General features: G+C 34.6%; 1 pseudogene; it reads right to left on the reverse strand.

Annotated features, from left to right (window-relative positions):
• LOC120217982 overlaps positions 1-18,811 on the reverse strand; it is a 28,134-nt pseudogene extending 9,323 nt beyond the window's left edge.
• Between the last annotated feature and the right edge of the window lie 4,156 nt (positions 18,812-22,967).

Below are 22,967 nucleotides of genomic sequence, written 5' to 3' on the forward strand. Positions count from 1 at the left end.
TACATAGTGGTATAATTATTATGAGAATTAGTATAATAGAGCTTTTTGATTTAATGAGAGTTAAGGGAACTAAATAAGATTGAATTATAGAATGAATGGAAATAGTATATCAATTAGGAAACTTGAATATAAGGGACGATACGAATATGCAAGATAAGTTATATGCTAAATATCTATGGAGCTATATGAAAAGATTATAATGAATATATGAAATTGAATTAAGTAAAGAGATTAAATTAGTACCTAAATAAAAATACTATTAAATGATATATGTTTAGAAATACGACATAATTTATATAATATAAGGGAATACAAAGAAATGGAGCATAAGGTAGATGATATGATATCAGTTATTATATACCTATATGATATATGTCATCAGGTAATATGAAAGGACTCTGAAAATTGATATAAGCTATGAGAAAGTGTTCTAGGTGTTTCTATGTGTTATATGAAGCATATATGATCACATGTGAACAAGATATAATATGTATGTTTATATGAATACCTGAGAAATGATCTAAGCTATATGATATGATATATGTGATTATATGCACTTTGGGATATATGTTATATGACATGGATCTATGTGACTACGTGAGAAAGTATATAAGCTGTGACATGTAAATGTGAATCATATGAAAATGTTCTATGCGTAATTGAACTATGTGTATATATGAATATGTGAAATGACAATGCCCATGTTATGTGTCTTGAGAGCTAGAGGTATAGATGGCATGCCAAGAGTCGAGGGTCTACGCGGTCCTTCGGGACATATATGTATTCCTTGGAACATGTGTGATGTCTTTTGAGACACATACTTGATCCTTTGTATATATATATATGATTCTTAAGGAATTTCTATGTGGTCCTTCGGGACAAATTCTACACGGTCCTTCGAGACAAATTTCTACGCGACACTTCAGTGCAAAATTCTACATGGCACTACGGTGCAATTTATACGAGCTGTGGTGACAGCATTAGTGCACAACCTCTATAGACTCACATATCCATAGTTCTCACATGTGTACATGGGCTAATAAAGAAATAACAACAAACATATTACATGTGACTTGTATGCTTTTGTGCTATGAATGATAGTATATAATTTATATGATGAGATGTTGATGGTATGATTAAATGAGTCAAATGTTGGTTAAAATACTAGGTATAAGAGGATATGTATTAAGTGATATAAACGATAATAATATTGATAATGAAATAAGGCTAAAGATGGAAATGATGAGTGATGAATATATGTGTGTGTGTATATGTTCTTACATGTAATGATGTATTGCATATGTGTTATAGGGATTTGTTACATGAATAAGGGTATGAGTGATAGCAGTAAATGTTCATGCATGATTACAAGCTATAGTTTATATTACATGTTTATTTGCCTCACTAAGTCATAGACTTAGCGTGTGATTGTTTCACACGTAGGTTGCAGAAGTAAGAAGAGTAAAGAGCAAAGTGGAGCAAGACATGTCAGTTACTTCTTACCGAAGATCAGATCAGAAAAGATGTCTTGAATTAGATGTATTTTGTATATTGAAAATAGTTGGCATGTAATTAATGTTTTGAATTGTATATACTCTGATCGGTTTTGCAAAAATATTTAAGCTCTGAGTAGTTCTGGAATACATGTATAAAAGTTTTAAATTACTCACTATTTTATACAAGTAAACGTTTTGAAAAGTCAATGTGACACCTTAGACTCGGATTCGGGTACGGGTTAGGGGTGTTACATGTAGGCTCTCCCTGGTGAAACGAAGCCTAGATCCTTGATGCTGGCGTCGAGTCGAAAAAACCTGGAAGTTTTGGTGTTCAACGGTTACCGGACGTGAATGTCAGCGCGGCGTCTGACGGCGGCGGTGGGTGGCTGATGATGGCGGCGGGCAACGGGTGTAAGTTGGAGGAGAGAAAAAATTTCAAAAACGCCTGGGGGAATTTGAAATCTGAAAACGCAGGTTAGAGAGAAGCTGGAGCTTCTCTCACTAACACGTGACACCCATAACACCTTCAATTTTATAATGATTCTTCCTCGAATCATCTTCTATCCCGGACTTACGGAGAACACCTGTGGAAGACTTTCTCCAATAGGAATGACGGGGTTTGAATTTAGCGAAAGAAACACAAATTTTGTTGTCGTTGATAAAAGAGCCATTCATTTTTTAGGTCGCTCTCCTTGCTTCTTCGATTGAAGCGAAGCGAATGAAACCAAAGCAAACTCCTTTTGCATTTCTTTTATTTGGAATAAAAGCATCAAACACCCGACCGTGGGAGCAAAATAAAGATCCAAACCTCTTCCAATGTATCTTCTCTGGTAAATTTTCAACAAATATCGTGTAACATCCAAACTTGTCAATACTGCACATCTTTGTGGTAGATTCCCTGGTTCCCTCATGGACACCATCTACTGCAGACTTTCCGTTGCAACAACCAGTTTTAACAGGCACATGAATACTAGGAGATGCTACACAAGCTGGATTTGGCAATGGCAGTACAAGAGGAACAGGAAAACGTCTATACTTGTCAAAAGCATCAGAATTAGTAATAATATTTCTTTTAACAACAAGATTCTTCCTTGCCATCTCAATGTGCAAAAGGGACTTCAACTTAGAATCAAAAACCATTTACTGAAGGGCATCCTTGGCAGCAACTGCATATTCTGCATTTGAGAAGAGAGCGAAACCCTTAGTCTTTTCTTCCTTATAGCTCAATTGAGAATCTTCAAAACCTGGAAGCCATCTCAGAAGATTCTACAGCTCTCTCTCTTTGACATCATCAGGCATACCCATAATGAAAATAGTACGAACCTCGTCATGATGAGAAGAGTGATGGCGGAGAAAGCGCGACTGCAGAGGATGAAGGAGTTTGGACCGTAGATCTCTGCTAAAGAGAAGGGGGGATTCCAGCACTCGGCATGAAGAAACTGTTGAAGTTAAAAAACCCAAAGACTTGACGAAATTATCCTGGTTGCGCGCCCGGCGATGGTGAAGGTTGTGACAGTCGGCGAAGAAAGAAGGGTGGAGGTGATGAAGAGAGTCCAACAGGTAGAACTTGAACCTGAGGACAGATGAACTCTGAAGATGTCCGGTCAAAAAACTAATACACGTAGAATATCCACGAGTCTGGAAGGTAGGATAACAGTGTTTTGTTCAAGAGAATACGACGAGCCCAGTGGATAGAAGATGTATTGGCGATGAACTCCGGCGTGAATCGGAAAACCAAGGTGTATAGATGAACACCGAATAAATGACCTTGAAAAACTAGTCTCGAAAAAGGAATCAGAGTGGGGAGACGATCTTCTTGAGGGAAAACGACGGCGAACGGATGACGGAGAGAGGCGGCGGGCGACGGACGGAAGACAGTGGACGGCGGATGGCGATGATGAACGCCGACGGACGGTTAAAGACTTGTAATTAAGATCTATAACAAAGAACGTATAAACAATATCTTCTTTCTTTTTTCCCCCAATTTCATTAGGCAGAATAAGAGGTATAAAAAATAGCAAGCTAGACATGAAATTTTACCCCCAAAAAAATTAATAATCTAGTACACCCATTAAATATACAAACATTTCAACATTATGAAAATATATAAGTTGGGGTGGGGAGGTGCTCATAAAAATTGAGAACGAAATTCTGTATTTACCTATCTGCTGGAGTACCTATTGGTCTTGAACCACAAAATACACCATCGGTAGTTTGCTGATCATCAACTTTTTTTACTCTTTCAAATAGATCACTCTCTCTTAGCCTTTTCCTCACTTTTATCTGACCAACAATAGCAAGTAAATGAGAAAACAAACACAAAAATTTCTTTTAAAGTAGAAGAAACAAGGAATTAGGTCTTAAATTACACCCAAACTGCTCAGAGCACTGCATTCCAGAGAAATGTTGCACACAACTTTTCACGTTTATCCTATATAATTATGGATGTGAACTTTTAACCCTCTAAATAAGGAAAAGCAAAGAAATATTTGAACTTACCCTTGTTAGACACATACGCACATCAAGCATGCGCCCTAAGTCTCAACAAAACACAGTTATAGTGTAACTAACTTAGAAGCTTCAATAGGAGGAGCTTATATACACTGTAAACATTTCATATGTGATTGTGAAGTACATGACACCTCGAAGTAAATACCACGGCATCCAAACGAACATATACCCAAGATGATTCAAATTAGACAGTAAACATCTATACGCAGTAGATATGTACCTGTCTTAATTAAACACACATTGATTCCAAGGTAACCTTGAATGTGAACATAAAGTCTAACTAGCTCCTTGTAGATAAATTTTGGTGATAAAGAGCTAGAATCTCGATGTACTACAGATTTCCTTATTAAGTTTTAGTCAAAAGAGATTATAGAAAATGTTACGAGATTAAAAGACTTGTCACTACCTTTATTCCAAGAGATTCAATATAAAGAGACTCTCGAACCAATGGAAGAATGGTTTTGACAAAATCTTCAATCATCCCTTTAGCTCTATAAATGTTGCACAGCTTCAATTTTATTTTCCCATTGAGCCACCACGATTTAGATGCATCCGAATTCTCGTTAATATTGTGCAAATCTACATGCAGCAAATTAAAGAGAAAGGATCGTTATTCATTGCCCTACATGTCAAGTAGGAGAAAAATCATGAGAATATGTACCAAAATTTTGGGGAGGAGAAAGCAAAGAAATAGCTTCATCTTCTTTAGAATCTTCTATAAGCAGGGAAGCCAAATTTAAACGAGCGTCAACATTGTTCTCCAGTCGTTGCAGAGCTGAACCACATTCATTATCAGCCATTAAAAAACACCTTTGAGAAATTGAGTGCAGAAATGAACTTGCTAGTAAGGAGATGTTCCAATAGGCAGCTCATTAAGACAATCATCATATTTTATTATGTGATCAACTCATCACAAAACAAGCCCATTGAGCATTCATGATGTTCCCACATTCAGAAGGCAATTACTTTTTTCTAAAAAATCTGCCTACTCCACCATGGAATTGATGAAGCAATTATTGATTTAAATCAAATGTAACCAGTCATCATCCTCAGTACCGCTTATTATTGTTTTTCATATTTTGTCTCAAGACCTATGTAAATAAGGTTCTTCCGGACTCTTTCATAACAAGTCGAGCATCTACAGTCCGTGGCAGTACTCCATGGATGAAACATGCATATATTGGCTTATGGTGTTCTAGCATTCTCCATCCGCACACATTCACTCAAATATTTAACATGATTAAAACCTTAGTTATTTCTTCCTCTTCAGTTTTCCATCCACGATAGTTAACAGTCAAAAAGATTTTAAAAAGGACTATAATGCACAATTCAAATAGTATAGCAATCAAAACAGTAGTTTTAACTCAATATAACAAAAAAGAATAACAGAAATGTCACTTAAACTGACAGCTCTATTACAGATGCATACAGATCTCGCAGATTCAGGAAAATGGAAGCATGCCGACATAAATACACACACACATGCACATAGTTCAAATTCCAGCTCTGCGGTTCACCCACAGCACTCGTAGGAGTATAACCTTTTTCATTTGGAAGATAATGGAGCCACCGTTTCCCCCTTTCCTCCTTAATTCTCTGCATTATTCTTATATTTTCTTGCCATTTTACATGATTATTTCATCTTGGAATATGACTCTTCATTAGAACCTAAGAATCCTAATTTGACCAGATCCATCATCCTCATAACATTATATTAACATCCAAACCAAAATTCTGCAAAAATTGCAACCTGAAATGTTGAAATTATCCTCCAAGGAAAACATTCAACCAAGCAAATTGACCTTGTGACTGAAAAACACCTAAAATGGTTCCTGGACTTTATTTTGATCAAGTACAGTTTTGGGGGAAAGACATCCGAACCCAGCTCTTTGAGCTTGAGGAAACATGCAACTACTAGGTGCAAATATAGGCTAAAAAAAGCTTCCAAAGAATCATGTGTTCGCATACCTTTTTGCAAGAACTCAATTGCTAGCATTTTTTCTCCCAAGGATAAGTGACACTGAGCAATTTTGAGATGTAAATTATCCTGTCGAAGGAAATCGGAAATACAATTAAGAAAGCAACAGTATACCAGTACTCTAAAAAAGAAATAGGTGCATGGAAATATACAGACAAACATGCTCAGCAGAAAGCAAACAGGTACATATATGTTGAAACTGCTAATTTGCTACCTAGGGGTTTGACCTAAACCAAACACAAACGGGTTATATGTGCATGCAAATAATACAGGTATGTTCCTTGTTATGTGCTTGCGTATCCACGTATCTATAGACAAAGAGTGTCATCCACCAACTGAACAGATGCAGCTAACTTAACAGATCCTTGATTAACTCAACCAAATTCCATTTCTTTCAATCATCAAAGCAAGTATAAGAAAGAAGAGAAGAGTGATGAGACACAAAGATGAGAGCTTGGGACATTAATTCAATACACTATCAAACAATATCCCAGAACCGCATCTAAACCCAGAATTTGCCTAATGCATCGGTATAATTTATATTTCATATAATTCCAACTCCTACAAATAAAGGGAAGACAAGGTCCCAATCCTCCCTTCTCTTCCAAAATGCCTTCGGCCACATTAAAGTTTTAAATGCAAACAAACATACATTAAATTACACAGAAAGCATACTTGAGAACACTAAAACTCAAACACACAGTAGTAGACAACTGTTGAAATTTTAACGATAAAAATAACTCGTCTTCCAAGGTATCATACAGGTTCCATAACTATAGGAATCAACAGTATCACAAATATGGAACTCAAACATACACATACCCATACACAAAAAGAATGTGTTGCATCTAGAAAATAGCAAAAGATATAATTAAATAAATCTTGAGCTATATGAAAGAAATACAGCATTATTGATGGCAGTTAAAGCAGGATTAAGCTTTTTCTTTGGCAGAGATTGGGGATCTAAAGGAAGATTGATTCTGGAAACAGACTGTTGAAGGCATTGGAAGGTTTTCTAAAGCTGAATGTGGATGCAGCCGTCAGTGGTGATTGGAAGACTAGTGGACTGGGTGGGATTTTGAGAGATGAAGCTGGTTCGGTGCTTCGATCTTTCCAAGAAACTGCTGGTCCGGGTCCTCCTACCTTGATGGAGCTCAAGGCAATCAAGCAGGGTTTAATCTTCTATAATTCCTTTCAATGGAGTTTAAGAAACGTTAATTATTGAAAGTGATAGCAAGTTGTCTGTGGAGTGGGTTAAGAATCTAGATAAATGTCCAGAGGTGTTTGTTACTATTGTTAAGGATATTATTGATAGGTTAAGAGTTCAGCAGGGTCTTATTCGTTGGGTAGCTAGGACAGCTAATATAGAGGCTGATGGTTTAGCTAAATATGGTATTGGCTAAGTTAGGGAGTTTCAGCTTGGGTGGTTCTTTCTTTTTGTTTTTCAGGCTTTCAGTTGTAAGGGGGGTTGTTATTGGAAGTAGTCTTCTATTTGTAATACTTTTTTATCAATAATATTTGGGACACTCTTTTCCTCCTTCCGCTGATTAAGGAATTCCAGTAGGCATTCCTTTAATCATGAAGGAGGGTTTTAACGAGGCCTCCTCTCCTTATCAAAAAAGACATTGGAGTGGATTAAAAATCCTGGTTCTTGCCCAGCCTTGTTCGAATCTTTGGTGAAGGAAATTTGCGCAGTGGTGGCAAATAAAAATGTTATCCTAAGGCACACTCAGAGATGTTGTAATTGGAAGGCTGATGAGCTTGCAAAGTCGGGTATTGGGTAATTATGTGTAGTTTTTTTACTGTTTTGGTATGTATAGGAAGTTTAAGTTGTAATACAAGGTGGTAAACTAGTTCCAAATATGGAGAAGGTCTTAGATGAGCAGGCAGTTTAGAGTGGGTTGTTTTTGAGGTTGTATTTTGGTTATGTATGGGTGTAATGAACTTTGGATGTACTTGGTTTTACAGGAATAAAATTTTTGAGCTACTCTTTTCCTCCTTCCAATGTCCGTCGAGCTATTTTAGTAGCTTGATGGTTATGAAGAGGGTTTTTAATGATACCTCCCATTTTTATCAAAAAAAAAAAGAGATAACAGAACAATATATGAGCTAAAGAAAGAAACAAGCTTGCCTTACATCATCAACTGCATCATCATTCTCCAACATATAGTAATACTTGAGTGCAGAACTAAAATGCCCAAGTGTCATATATGTGTCTGCAACCTCAGTAACCAAGTCAGCATGATCACGTGCTCTATTGGATTGCAAAACACTGCAGAACACCTGGAGGAAATTTAAGAGTATCCAGAGAATTAAGGAATATATATTTTTTTATAAGAAGAAATTAAGGAATATGAAAGATCGAATTCAAACTGTGAACATATACATTCTAAATGCTTTCTTCCAAAACCCCAAATTTCAATAGTATAGAAAAAACTAGTATTCATAAGGTTAAAATACTGAAAGAGTCTTCACACTTTCAAATCTCCCATGTCTAAGTGGCTTTTCTTACATATATGACAAAATAAAGGCTATATAGATGCTAATGTGGCAAACCCCATGAACTTTCATATTTTTCTACGTGAATGCTTATACTGAAAAGATGGTGACCACATAGATGCTGAGATGGCAAAGATAATGGACTTCAATAGGATTCCAGTCAAAGCAAAGGTTTAAGTAAACAAAAACAATACTTTAATGGTTCAGTTTGGTGCAAGAGAATAAGAAGAGCTTATCCACAAAATTTGGGAGAATAGATGGGTTCTTTTAGTAGTTTAGCCTAATTGCACTTCTTTATTGCAAGTACAGAGTGAGAATGTCCTAGACGAACATGTCATTAGCAATAAAATGACAAACAAGAAAAAATAAGATTATCGTCAGTTATTGATAAACAGTATTTCAAATAAGATCAACAGAGCAATCCAAATTTCCATGCACTTTTACTCACTGTAAGTTGCCACCAAAGTATACGAAGCCACAAAAAAAGGACTAACCGAGTTCCCACATATGGAATGGTATAGAGAAACAGAATTTTTTTTATAGGAATTGTAGGCCTCGTTAAAAAACCCCCTTCATGATTAATGGAACACAGGGTGTTCCTTAATCAGCGGAAGGAGGAAAAGAGTGCCTAAATGTTCATTAATACCTGCAAGTTACAAAAACTTAGAGACAACCATGCAATCACTCATTACAAATAACCAACCCAAAGCCTAAAAGATAACCCAACCTAACCAAAACAGTAAATCTAGCCAATACCATTACCAGCCTTAGCTAAACTATCAGCCTCAACATTGGCTAACCTAGCCACCCATCTAATAATACCATTCAAACCTCTAAGCTTATCAACGATGGTCGTCACAAAGTCTAAGTAGACATAGGGACAACGTTCGTTGTTCTTGACCCAATCTACTGCTAATTTACTGTCATTTTCAACGATTAAACGTTCCTTAAAACGCTGCTGAATCGAAGCAAAGAAGTATAACCCCTTGTTAATAGCCTTAAGTTCTATTAAAATAGGACCTGGGCCAACAGCCTCTTGAAAAGAACCCACGACGGAGCCATCGTCAACTCTTAGGATACCCCCAACACCACTCTTCCTCCAATCTGTAGTCACAGCCGCATCCACATTCAGCTTTAGAAAGTCCTTAGGAGGTTGAGACCAAGACACTGTTTTGATGACTGGAGAGCTGGAATAAGAGTAACAATCCCCAAGTGATGGATCACCAATGAGAGAATCCATAGGAATAGCTAGAACCTTGAAATTAGCTAAGAACCAAATTGTCCATAAAACCACTCTCGGAATGAAGGACCAAATTTTAGAATTAGATACCAAGTCTTCCCAAGCAACCATAAAACTTTTAGCATTGGCTTGAAAAGCTGAACAAACTCCCCAAAAACTCAAAAATTTATTCCATAAAGTCCACGCCACCAAGCAAGTAAAGAATAAGTGAGATGAGGATTCATCCATCTTATAACATAAAGGGCATGCAATATCAACAATAGTTGAAACTCCTCTCCTCATCAACTCTTGTTTTATTGGCAGTCTATGATGCACCACCTGCCACAAAAACACCTCCACTCTAGGAGGCAGTAAACCCTTCCAAACGTATTTCAACCAAAAAGGATCTGCTGTACTAACAAGACAGCATGACTTCACACACGAATTGACAGTGTAAACTCCTTCCCCATTCCCACTCCAGACCAACCCGTCTGATAACTCATGAGAAAGAGTGATATTGTGAATTAAAGCCATCAAATCAGAGAACTAATTTAGTTCCCAGTCACTCAAATTCCTTCTCATTTGAACATGCCAAGACCAAACTGTTGACCTAAAACTCATAAAGCTTCCCATTCTTGTTTACAGATAGAACAAACATTCTCGGGAAAACTTGTTTAAGTGGTGAATCATGCGCCCAACAATCAAACCAAAATCTGATGCTCCTTCCATCCCCCACTCGAACTTTAAACATGCTTCGAATCTTAGCTCCTAACTGATCCTGATAGAAATGATTATGGACCACCGATTTCCAAATCCAAGAAGAATGTACAGGAAGTTTCTCGTTGAACAACAGCAAACTGGGATCCAGATTATATTTACAGCAGATAACCTTCTTCCACACCGTCTCCTTATCGTTAGCAAACCTCCAAGACCATTTCCCTATGAGAGCTCTATTCATATAACTAATATTCAAAGCACCAAGACCACCAACACTTTTTCCAGAGCACACTATTGACCAATTAATCCAGTGAATTTTTTTTGCCTCAACCCCTCCTCCCCATAAAAATCTGGCCATGATAGAATTGAGCTTAACCATCACCAAAGAAGGAATCTTGAACGGGGACATGAAATAGGTAGGTAGTGAACACAAGACTGCCTTCAATAATACCAGCCTCCCTGCCATTGACAGTCTTCGCCTTCCATTCGGCCAACTTCATATAAAACTTTTGTACTATCGGATCCCACAACGATATAGAATTTCTCTTAGCACCAAGAGGCAGTAAAGAGAAACAGAATCAAGTACAGCATTCCTAGTTTAGCTTCTTTGTCACTGAAAAACAGCATATAACAAGTACTGAATCTCACCAGTGAAGTGAGAATGCATCCCATTACAAGATATCTAATACTATGATTATCTTTGAAATTTTGGGTTATATAAGAAAATCTGTACTTGATAACTTTACCATCTGAACCCATATACTTTTATTGCAATCAAATGAGCCCTCAACCAATTATTAGGCGTAATTGAGCACTTATTTGAACTGGAGACATTAATTCCATTATGGTATATCTTGATACTACGGATGCTATGTTGTATAAATAAGACAGCAGAACACACCCATGAAACATGCAGAATGTAAACAATTTTTATTGGGCACTGGCCAGAAAAAGAGAAAACAAAGTAACACCCCAGCATAAGGTAAAAATGTAGATACCTCTGCTTTCTCTGTATCTCCGAGGCGAATGTGGCAAGTTCCTGCTTTAGTTTTCAAGTTAACAGGCAGTTCTTTTCCCGAATAGTAGATGACTTGGGCTTGCTCAATCTGGTGAAGAGCCTTTTCATATGCATTATTTTGCATATACATTGCAACAAGAAGATTAATTACACTCAAATCAGCCTCATCTCGATGACCCTCAAGATAGTTCTCCAACATAGCAAAAGATTGTTCAATCTGACCACACTTTTGGTATAACTGAGATGGAATGAAACAACATTAGATATTTCTGGACAGAGGCAGACCACTATGCCGATGGATTCTATAAATGCTGAGACTGTGGGAAATTGAATGAGATATATGCAGCTATTCCAGAAAATGAGGGAGGCACTATTTTCCTCTCTTTTTCTGGGTGGGGAGAGAGGCATACTGTGTCCCCACAATTCACACTTGGTTATGGAATAAAATTTTATACATGAATTGGAGGAAGAAAAAAATAAGAAGTAGAATACGAGGGCAATCATCCAGCATTTTGTAGAGGTGTTGCAATACCAAATAATTGGCCTCTCCAGTGCATGGTTTAGAATTAATCAGTCAACGTCCAAGGATAGAAAATACCACAGGTTCCTTTTTCCCCTCTTAAAACAAAATATGCATGTTAAGACTTAAGAGTTTAAATAGATTTACATAGGACTTTCAACCTATATCATTGGAACAAAGTTCAGATTTAGGGAGTTGTAAACCCCCCCTCCCACACACACAAACACATCCTTTACCCAACCAGATGGGGAGAATTAAACAGAAAATAGAGGGAAAAGCAAAGAAATAGGGAACAGAGAGGAATCTAGGATACTGACATAAGAATACAGCAAAGGAACTGGTAGAACCAAGGGAGAAGGAAATCCTCAAGCTCATTACTCAATTTTAACATGCATTTAAAACTATTAAAACTTGAAACAAGATACATACTTTTAGGTTACACTGTAAAATTTAATATAAAATTAAAGCACTAAATAAATACTATAAATTTAACGATAGAAATAAAAGAAATTAAAAAAAAGAAAAAAATAAATAGTTTAATCCTTTGATAAGCTTCATTTTATTCCATATCACGCATTTAGTTTGTAACCCCTGATTAAATTTAACTAATGAAAACTATTACCTATGGGTTTACTAGTTCATGGTTGCCAAGTTCCTCTTCCCAATACACTCTTTCTATTAGTAATTCACTTATTTCTTAAAATTAGCCCACCAAAGCAACATAAACAGATCAGTCTATGTAAGTGCTTACCATATAACAAAGGATTTTTACAAGCCTAACCCCAACTTTTAAACAGAATAACGGATTGCATGCCCAACATGCATTTTACGTGTCCTCTTTGCTGCAGTATTGTAGATTTTTCTTTTATTTTCCCCCTCTTCATGGCTTTCCAAAAGAAATGCCATTTCCTTAGATTCTACATGCCAAGCCCTTGGAAAACTCAGACTTAGTTTTTTATCTTTTATCTGCACGCTCAATAATCGAACATACACAAAGACTTCCTTAATATTGGACCATACTCAATGTATAACCCTTCCTAAAATCCAGGATTTTTGCTGAAACAATTTTGCTTATTAATGCACACATTTGATTAAAGAATGAAGGATAATATTGAAGATGAAAATCTTAAAACTCCACAGCCCCTTGGGCTTTCCAAAGGGCCATGTGCATTCATTTTAACCCCAAAACTTAACTGCCCTCCCCAATGCTAGCAATTAGTATCATCCCAATCATTGGAATCAACTGACTACAAAGAACATATAGAGGGAACATATCCAATAATTTTTCCAATCTAAGTAGACAAAAAAATGTAGGATAGGTAGGTAATTATTGGGAGTTAAAATATTTTATTGGAGGAGCAAACCAGTGTTCACCTTAGCCCCACTTTTCAACGCTTCAACATCGTCAGGAGAGATTTGTTGAATTTGTTCATATGACTCAGCTGCTTTCTGATAATCACCAAGCTCGACATAAAGTGATGCTTGAAGATATCTTAAACTAATCTCTGTAGGATCTGCCATTATCGCTTTAGAAAGGCAATAGCAGATCTGACTAACATTTTGTTGCTCTCTGTATAAGATAAATGGGTTATATTGTAATAAATCCAACATTTAAAATAAATCAAGATAAAGCAGAAACTAAAATATATCTATACGTGGCAAATTCTCAAATTGTTTTTGACTTGCTAATCATATTTAGTACAGGATATGGTGTAAAGCTATAAGTGATATGAAGTAATAATGCTGGCAACTACTTCAGGCAATTTTGGAGAACATGTAGGAGAATTAAATCCTCTTACTGATGAGCCTCATATTCATTATTAAAGTTTACTGTCAATTATATATCTTAAGATTAATTTATATTACATGTATAGACACAGAGAAAAATACCACATATGCATATAGTGCATTACTTCACCCAAGCGAGTGCTCTCTTTCCACATTGTTCATGAGGTAATATATGGGTTCTAGTGCCTAGAGTGGACCTTGTGCCCCCTTGACAACAAAGTTTTTAGCCCTACATCAGATATGGCTGTAATGCAGCTTTAAAGGTTGCAGTGGCAAGCTTTTATCACTGATCAAGACACTTCAGTGATTGGATCTGGACACTGCCTCAAGGTCCAGTGTTTCTATGACTAATTTTGGTCACTGACATTTGGATGGAAACAGAGATGTCACCAGAAAAAGAACCAGAAGGTGGGTGTGGACTGAAGATTATTGAAATCGGGCTTTCATAAATCATTAAAAGGTGTTTCTAGAAAATATACATTTCCAGCTATCACCAAAGGCACCAAATGGCTATTCTAAAGGGTTCACCATATGGCTATTCAGACCTGAATGGATATTCCAAGGAATACCCATTCTTTTAATAGTAACCAGGAATATGGGTATGAATGGTAAAATTCAATCAAAACAACCAAGCATAAAATCCCCAACTTTCAACTTCCAATCCTACATAGAGCCAGTCAAACGAGGCAAACAATCCCAAAATCTGCCCCAAATCACTGTGAAGGGAAAGATAAGACATATATGCTCTCTATTGTGATGTACATAACATGACATGGTAAATCTGACATTTTAAGTGGCATCATAATCCATTACATCCATATGAAACGAAAGATCTAAAAATTATCTTAATTATTGACATTAAAGGATTTGAATCATGGTTGGTTAATGGTATGAAAAATTAGAGATCCTAACATCAACAGAGTTAGCTGGATTGTAATTTACCAACTTTATAATGAAAAACGTATGGGCATATCCATTTGAGCTCTAATATCCAGGATGTAACAAATGGCAAAGATAATACTGTTTAAACATTCTAAGAAAAAAAAGGCAAGAACAATTAGATTAAGCATATTTTGTTCCAGTAAGACCCTAAAATAAGAATGAATAGCTCAATGGCTAAGAAAAGACAAATTAGTAATATATTAAGCATCAACTAAGAGGTGTTATAATAGTTTTAAAATCCATACCAACAAGTATGTAACAAAACTACATTATCATAAAAAAAGTGAAACAAAATTTATTCCATTAACCAAGCTGTGATGAATGATAAAATGAAAAACGATAAGAAACTTACAAGGACCAGGTAAAAAGCAGCTTCCACAAATCAGGATCTTTTGGCTTAAGAAGACCAGCTATCATGTAGAATTGAAAGGCTCTTTTATTATCACCAAGTGCTTTATAAGAAAGCCCGAGCATGTGATATAAATGAGGAAAATTTGGTGCAAGTTTAACAACTTCGTTCAGAACAGATATGGCCTTCAATAAAAAATATGGGGGAAAGGTTTAGCAGGGAAGAATACAAAGAATCATAGACTTAAAGGAAGGGGGAAATAAATCCAAATTGTTTAGTTGAACCAAACCCAACAAACAATTACCCTCACCAAGGAACCGAACACTAAAATAAGGTGAAGTTCAAGCACATTCTAACAAGAAATCAGGCTACCATCTTCCAAAGCTCAACCAACACTGATTGAGCTGGGCATCAGAGCAAATAATCTTTCTGCCAACTTATAACCCCATCACTATCAGAAAAACACGATATAACATGCAGGAAGAGTGTAAATAAAAAAGAGGAGGGAAGAATTTGTAAATTAAAAGAGGAAGAGAGGATAAAGAGGAAACAGATCCTTATAAATAATACAAATGTAGCTCATACAAGTACATTCCAGAAACCCTTGATCAAAGGTGATGGTTATATAAATATATGTTGTTCAGGTAAAAATCACTAAAAGTGTGGAAAGACCTCAAGTTCACTGTTGTCAAGGGCACCAGGCACACTCGAGGAACTAAGACCGCTATATAGTCTGAGGCGCAATGTGCAAAAAAAGTGCTCGCCCAACTAAAATAAGGTACATGCTAATATATACACAAATATACAAGTAATGTACATCAAAATAATTCTATATTGGCCTTTTGGCTAAGATCAAGTATATCAAAAAAAAATATGTAATACATGTAATAATAATTAGTAAGGGCCAAGCGGTGAAGCTGGCTTTTTTGAACCAAAATTAAAACACAGCACGACAAAATAGAGCCACTGCCTCTTTAATGTAACCTTGTCTGCTATACCGTGAAGCAGTTTTGCTTCTTTAGGCCGTGCCAGCGCACCTAGGCGAGCGCTTTAACATCACTGCCTTAATTTAATAAAAAAAAGTAAGAATCCAAGGTGACAATCTGAATTTCTAGTAAGAGGGCATTGGTGCAAGAGCAAGTCAAACGCTTATACTATTTTTTTTTTATCTTCATCATATTGCAACCTTGTTTGCATGTTTTTTTTTTCTTTCTAATAGAAGCAATGACATACAACTTCATGACTTAAGCACACAAAAGAACCTATTTACAAAGCATTAAGTAGAACCTAGCCAAAAGCACAAGATGCAGCAGGCTCTAGGCCTAAAAATCATGATGAAAAATAGGACAATTACTGGGAAAATAGAAGCGACGCAACTAGTTTTCCTCCTTTTCAAAATCTATAAAAAAAAATTTGAAAATTCACCACATGGGAAGAAGACTTCGGTATTTATTTTTTTCTAACTAAAAGGAGAAAAAAAGGCTTCTCGTATCAGCGGAATTTCCTAATGCTTAATAGCTGAAGATGTCAAATTCCATCCAAAATAAAGACCATAAATTGATACAATATAAAATTAGATTTTAGGTACAAGAAGAAACTAAGATCCAGCAACCTAGATAATAACATTTAAATAAACAAAAAAGGTGAAAATATTAAAGATAAGTATTAAAAACCATGCCTAGACAAGGATAGCGTTTGTAAGTTCAGGCAGACAATTAACAGCTATACATACTGCCTAAAGCCAATTATGTGATTTACTGACAATGACTTGCCAAAATACAAGATATTCACATTGAAATCATGCTCACCACCTCAATCCAAATTCCAGCAAAAATTTGATAACCAATAAAATATACCATTCAACAGTGAGCGTTTGGGAGCACAAAATTCTTGTTTAACTGACATGATACGTCACAGGCAACAGATGCGTTTCTGAATAAAACATCATACCTCTTTGAAACGACCATTTCCATAGTGAAGTGTAGCATCTCCAACCATGCTCTTAATTTGGGGGCTCAGCTTATTCCTTAACCCCATCCGCCTACCTAGTTTCTTACGCTGCACCAGCCACAAATATCAAATGCAAAAAAAATTGGCAAGACAAACGAAACAACCGTGATTATTAATTGTGAGTTAAAAATAACAAGGAAGGAATATGAATGTTTAAAAAATATTAACCTTTCTTGATTTTCTCCGACCACCATAGTTCATAGCTTGCATTATTTCATCCATAATTTCTTCAGAAATATCCTCTTTTCTAGCCTTCTTTGATGACCCTTCACTGTTGTTAAAACAAATTTGAAATCAGTAACATCTAAAAGAATCACCTAGTTTTCTTTTTCCCTTTTCCTCTTTATCCAATAAAAGGAATGCATTTAAAATATGTCAGACAATACAATTCTAGTCTTTAAAAAAAATTGATGGAACTACCCCTGCATTTCAGCAAGTGCTTTGCGCTTCTTCTCTGCCAGAGCTTCATAGTCAAGTGGAAGGTTGCTGGGGCCCGACATTGTAATAGGGAAAAACAAGCAATAACTTGAATAAAACTGAAAAAGTGAATGGATATAAAATTATAAAGCGTAAACATTTAAATAGAATGAATAAATTTTAAATATGAAAGGGTTAATGATGCTAAGATAAAGAATCAAATTATTGCATTGTAGATACTAAAATTGGACATGTATGCTCACCTGGGAAACTTAAAACCAAATATAAAGCAAAAAAAATTTGCCACATTCCGTCTCTATAATCACTCACTCACAATATCACTCAAGCACAATCAAAACAACATCAAGTTTGTTCAACACATCAAACTAAAATAACTAGCATCCAGCCATCTCATGCATCAAAAGAAGGTAACATTTGATCAATTTCAAACATACGTTCTTTAAATAAATTGGAAAAAATGAACATGTATGCTCAACAGGGAAGCTTAAAACCAAATATAAAGCAAAAAAAAAATTGCCATATTCCGTCTCTATAATCACTCACTCACAATATCACTCAAGCACACTGGAAACAACATCAAGTTTGTTCAACACATCAAACTAAAATAAAGTAACATCCAGCCATCTCGTTCATCAAACGAAGGTAACATTTGATCAATTTCAAACATATGTTCTTTAAATAAATTGGAAAAATCACAGGCTTGATTAGTATTGCTAAAATAAAAATAATAGAAAGAGCAATCGACAACTTACAAATAACAAAGAATCATACAAAAAGGAGAACGTATAGATACAATACAACCACAACTAAAAGTTGAATAAAAAGCCTATCTTTGAAAAGCTAGCGGCAGCCACTATTTCACGTTACCGCACCATCCACCACCCGTAAAGACCTTGCTAACAGTGTGGACAATTTTCACAGTGACAGATCACAGCCGCAAATAGCCGTGTAACGGAAAATAGCAACGATAGGGGTCCTCTATTTCCGCTAAACCAATAACTTTAAAAAAAAATCGTCTTCTCAACAAAGTAGAGAGAGATGAGACAGAGTAACAAGCATTAGGACCGAAAAGTAAATATCAAAATATAACAGGGTGAAACAGGGGCAGAGAGCAGAGAACACAAACCGAGCCATAAATCAATATCTGTAGAAATCTTCATGGTAAGTTTAGGGTTTCAAAAAATTACCTTACTTAACTTGCAGGTCTTTAGTTTGGTCAGTCGGAAACTTGAAGGATGTGTTGGGAGAAAAGAGCATGCCACAAGAGTGGGTGTGAGTGGCGAGAGAGGGTATTTCAGCGATGAGAGAGATGAGAACAGATTGAACGGGAATTTTAGGAAAATCTACGTTAACGGTCACTAAAGTTTGGATATATTTATATTTCACCGTTGAAGTTCTAAACGTTATAAAATAATTAATATTGATGAAACACCAATAACATGAACCATTTGACCTAGAAATGACCAACGCCAAACTATTGGGCTAGGGTAGAACTTGTTAAATTATTAAGGTTTAACTAAAAAAATGTGTTCATTTTTTTAGTCAAGGCTTAATGGAAAAAGGGTAAATTACACCATCAATCACTTAACTATCTTATTATTACTAATTTGGTCACTGAAATTTAAAACTTTTCAATTTAAAAACTAAAACTTTTTATTTATTTGTGTTTTAGTCACACTATAACATGGATTATTTTATTATTATTTTTAGTATGATGTGTAAAATTTATTAATATTTAATTCCAATAAAATTTAAAATAAAAATAATTAAAATATCTTATCCGCCACAATCAACATCGTAGCCCCAAATATTTCAGAGAAAGCAGGGGATAAGAGAACAGAATTCATTCAGAAAATAGTGAGGCGATAAAAGAATTCAATAGCAACGCTTATACCTTCAACAAAAGCAGAGCCAAGCCCAACTCTCTTCTCTTTCCTTCCCACTTGCTATGTTATACCTTATCTCTTTCCCTTAACCTTTCTTTTTATTTCTAAGAGGAAGCCGTAGCAATTTAGCCACAAGCCAAGTACCCGAAAGGAAATCTGTCTCTTTGATTACCAAATCACCAGCTTAACTAACATATGAAGAAATGGGCTAACACAGAGCCTGATTGAACGAAAGAGGAAGCAGCGATAGCAACTCGCCTTGAGGGAGATCAATCAAAAACTAGATTGACTAGCACAGAGCCTAATTGACTAGTCCTTTCGCCTAATTGACAAGGAGGAGTTGCTCTTGAAGTATGATGAATCAAAAGCGCAAAAAGCTCTGGACAAATGAGAAAAATGGAACAACAAACTATTGTGTAATATAAATCAAAGGAGGAAGTCGAAGAATGAGGAGAGGGAGAGGAGAGACAAACCTCAAAGACTGGAAGAAATTGTCGTCGGAGAAAGTTCCGACGGATGGACGACGAAGTCAAATTGATCGTACCCAAAAAGGTGTCGAGGTGGGAGTTTGGGTTGGGGTTGGGGGTCAGGATTTAGGTATTTAATTATTTTTATTTTAAATTACATTTAGAACTAAATATTAATAAAATTTAACAGTCATATTAAAATAATAATAAAATAATAACTTAATATACAAAATGTTTAAATTGTATCTATTTTTTTATTTAGATGTCTAAACTTTTTTTCTAATAAATTTAGGTGTTTAACGCTTTTTAATATTATCATTTAGATGTCTCGATCGTAACATACATTTAAAAAAATTATCATCCACTCCGCATATTTATAAGTTTCTAAAAGTTTTGTTTAAAAAAATTAAAATTATTATTAAAATCAAAATATTTTTAAAATTCTTATAAGAGTCCCAAAATCCTTGAACACAAAGCATCCATTCCATCCATTGTTTATTACCATTGCCATCTTCATCGGTTGTTGTCTACCCATCCACCGACCGTCGTTAGTCGTAACTTTAAACTCTCAAAATTCCTAAACTCAAATCCTTAAGGGTGCGTTTGGTTCACAGAATGTAAGATTACCAGTGGGAATAAAAGATTACCAGGGAATAGGATTACTGGGAATGTTGTATTTTGTGTTTGGTTGGTTTAGCAGGAATGTAAGATTACCGTGTTTGGTTAAAGGAATAAAAGATTATTAGAATGTATATTTGACCAAATTGTCCTTATTATATATTTTTATAATATTACAAATTGTAAAATATTTATATATTTTCTTTAAAAAATTAAATTCATAATATTTATATAATTTTTTTACAAAATTAAAAATATAAAAAAGGTTTAATGAAATGATAAAAAAAATTAACCTCTGAACTTCATATAAAATTTTAATTCTAGATTTTTTTTTGCAAATCTAAAATAATTTAAGGATAAATTTGTAATTTAACCTTCGTAGAATTTTTATTATTCAATGACAGAAGAATGATATTTTTTAAAAAAATAAAAAAAATTAAGGGCATTTTAGTCCAAAATGTCGGTAATGTTATAATACCTAAGAGAAGGGAGGTAATGACATTCTCGGTAATATACCAAAAAAAGCTACTATTGGTAATAAAACATTAACAAGAATGAGATTCCCTTGAACCAAACACCCCCTAAATCCAAACACACATTTATTCCAATTGGTGGGTAAGTCGTCAGCAAGATAGTGACCAGCGGTTGAGTTAGTGATCGCCGACAGTGGTGGTGCTCAACGTCTGAATTGAAAGTCTTGGGATATTTTATGAAAAAAAGGAAAATTTGACGTTTTCTTGAAATTTTATTAATTTTTTTTTTTAAATGAAGACATGTGCCAAATATTGTTTGGTTGATTGATTTTTAATAGTCGTTACGATGTAGGTACCTAAGTGATAGCGTTATAAAAGTTAGGTACGTAAATTAACCAAAAAATTGGGCACCTAAATGAAAATATAATATAGTTTAGGCACCTTTTTGTATTAAGCCTAAAATAATTCATGTTGTGATTAAAAAATAGTGATTAAACTGAAAAGTTTTAAACTTTAGTGACCAAAATAAGAGTGAGAAGATAGTTAAGTGATGAAATATGTCCATAAAAAACAGTGTTCAAATTATACTTTTTAATTATTTTAGGATTCTAAAATATTTTCGTTTGAAGTAATATATAACATTTTCGATATTATTTTAAGTGTTTGGTCCATCATGACTGTTAAAATAATCTAATATTGGATATGTGTCACGTTTATATATTTTAAAAATTCTATTAAAAAAACTTAAAATTATTGTTTAGAAAAAACTTAAGATCTCTTAAAAATTCTAATTTCAATCTCTGTATCACTGATGGTCACCACCAAAATCACCAACCAGTTAAAACACCAATGCCATACGACTGACCAAAAAAACGACTGAAACTCATTGTATTTTACGACCAACATTAGTACTTATACGACAATTTCTATACACAACGACCAAGCGATGATTTCTCTACGCAACAATAACATGAGATGATTTTCTTCTCATGCGTTGAGAATTCGATGAAGTGGTTGAGGATCAAGGCAATAGCGGCGACGATCAACAATGAAAAATATATTTAAAATTAGGGCTTTTATAGTTTTGAATTCTTTTAGACCTGAGAAAATTTATTATTTTTAATATATATATATATATATATAATTTTAATTTCTTAAATGTTTTTTAAAAAAAAATTATAATTGTGATACATGTCAAACAACCTAAAATGAGGTTGCAACCTAAAATGTTAGATGTGGTTCAATAACTAAGTATTGATACTTAGTTATAACCTAGAATGTTATTTAGTCCAAACTAAAATCTCATATCTCTAGTAATAACATGAAATGTTAAATATAGTTCAATACTTATTTTACTACAAGTATCGATACTTAGTTACAACTAGAGATGCTTATCGAGTGAGTCGATTGCGAGCTCGTTAAAAAAAATTATTGCTCGACTCGTTAAATTTTTTTTATTGCTCAACTTGTTACTTGTTAAGCTCATTAAAATTTTGCTCGACTCGTACTCATTAAGCTCGTTTCTCGTCTCGTTGCTCGTTAAGCTTACAAAAATTTTTATCTTATTTTTTAACTATAAGAAAAATCTAATAATACTATATAAAGCTTAATATAAACGTAAATTGATAAAATTATCAAAAGAGTGTATGAAACAAATTCAAAGTCTTAACTCTAAAATAAAAATAAAAAATACACTAAAATAATAATTAGTGTTTAATTTTTGGGTGTAGTAAAATAATTATTATTAATTAATAAATTAGAATTTTTATTAGAATATTAATAGATTAGTCATTTGTCATCTATTAGTAAATTAAAATAATTATTATTAATTAATAATTTAGTATTTTTATTAGAATATTAATATATTAGTCATTTGTCATCTATTAGTAAATTAGTAAATTTTATAATGAATCAATTTTTTTTAGATAACTAGTAAAAAATATAAAAATTTTAATAAGATGCTTGCGAACTTATCGAGTCGAGTTGAACTTAATTCAACTCAGCTCGTTAAGGTCTCGAGTCGTGCTCGAGTTCGAGT

Source organism: Hibiscus syriacus, unplaced genomic scaffold (genome assembly GCF_006381635.1).
Source record: "Hibiscus syriacus cultivar Baekdansim isolate YM2019G1 unplaced genomic scaffold, ASM638163v2 tig00110194_pilon, whole genome shotgun sequence".
Lineage (NCBI taxonomy): Eukaryota > Viridiplantae > Streptophyta > Magnoliopsida > Malvales > Malvaceae > Hibiscus > Hibiscus syriacus.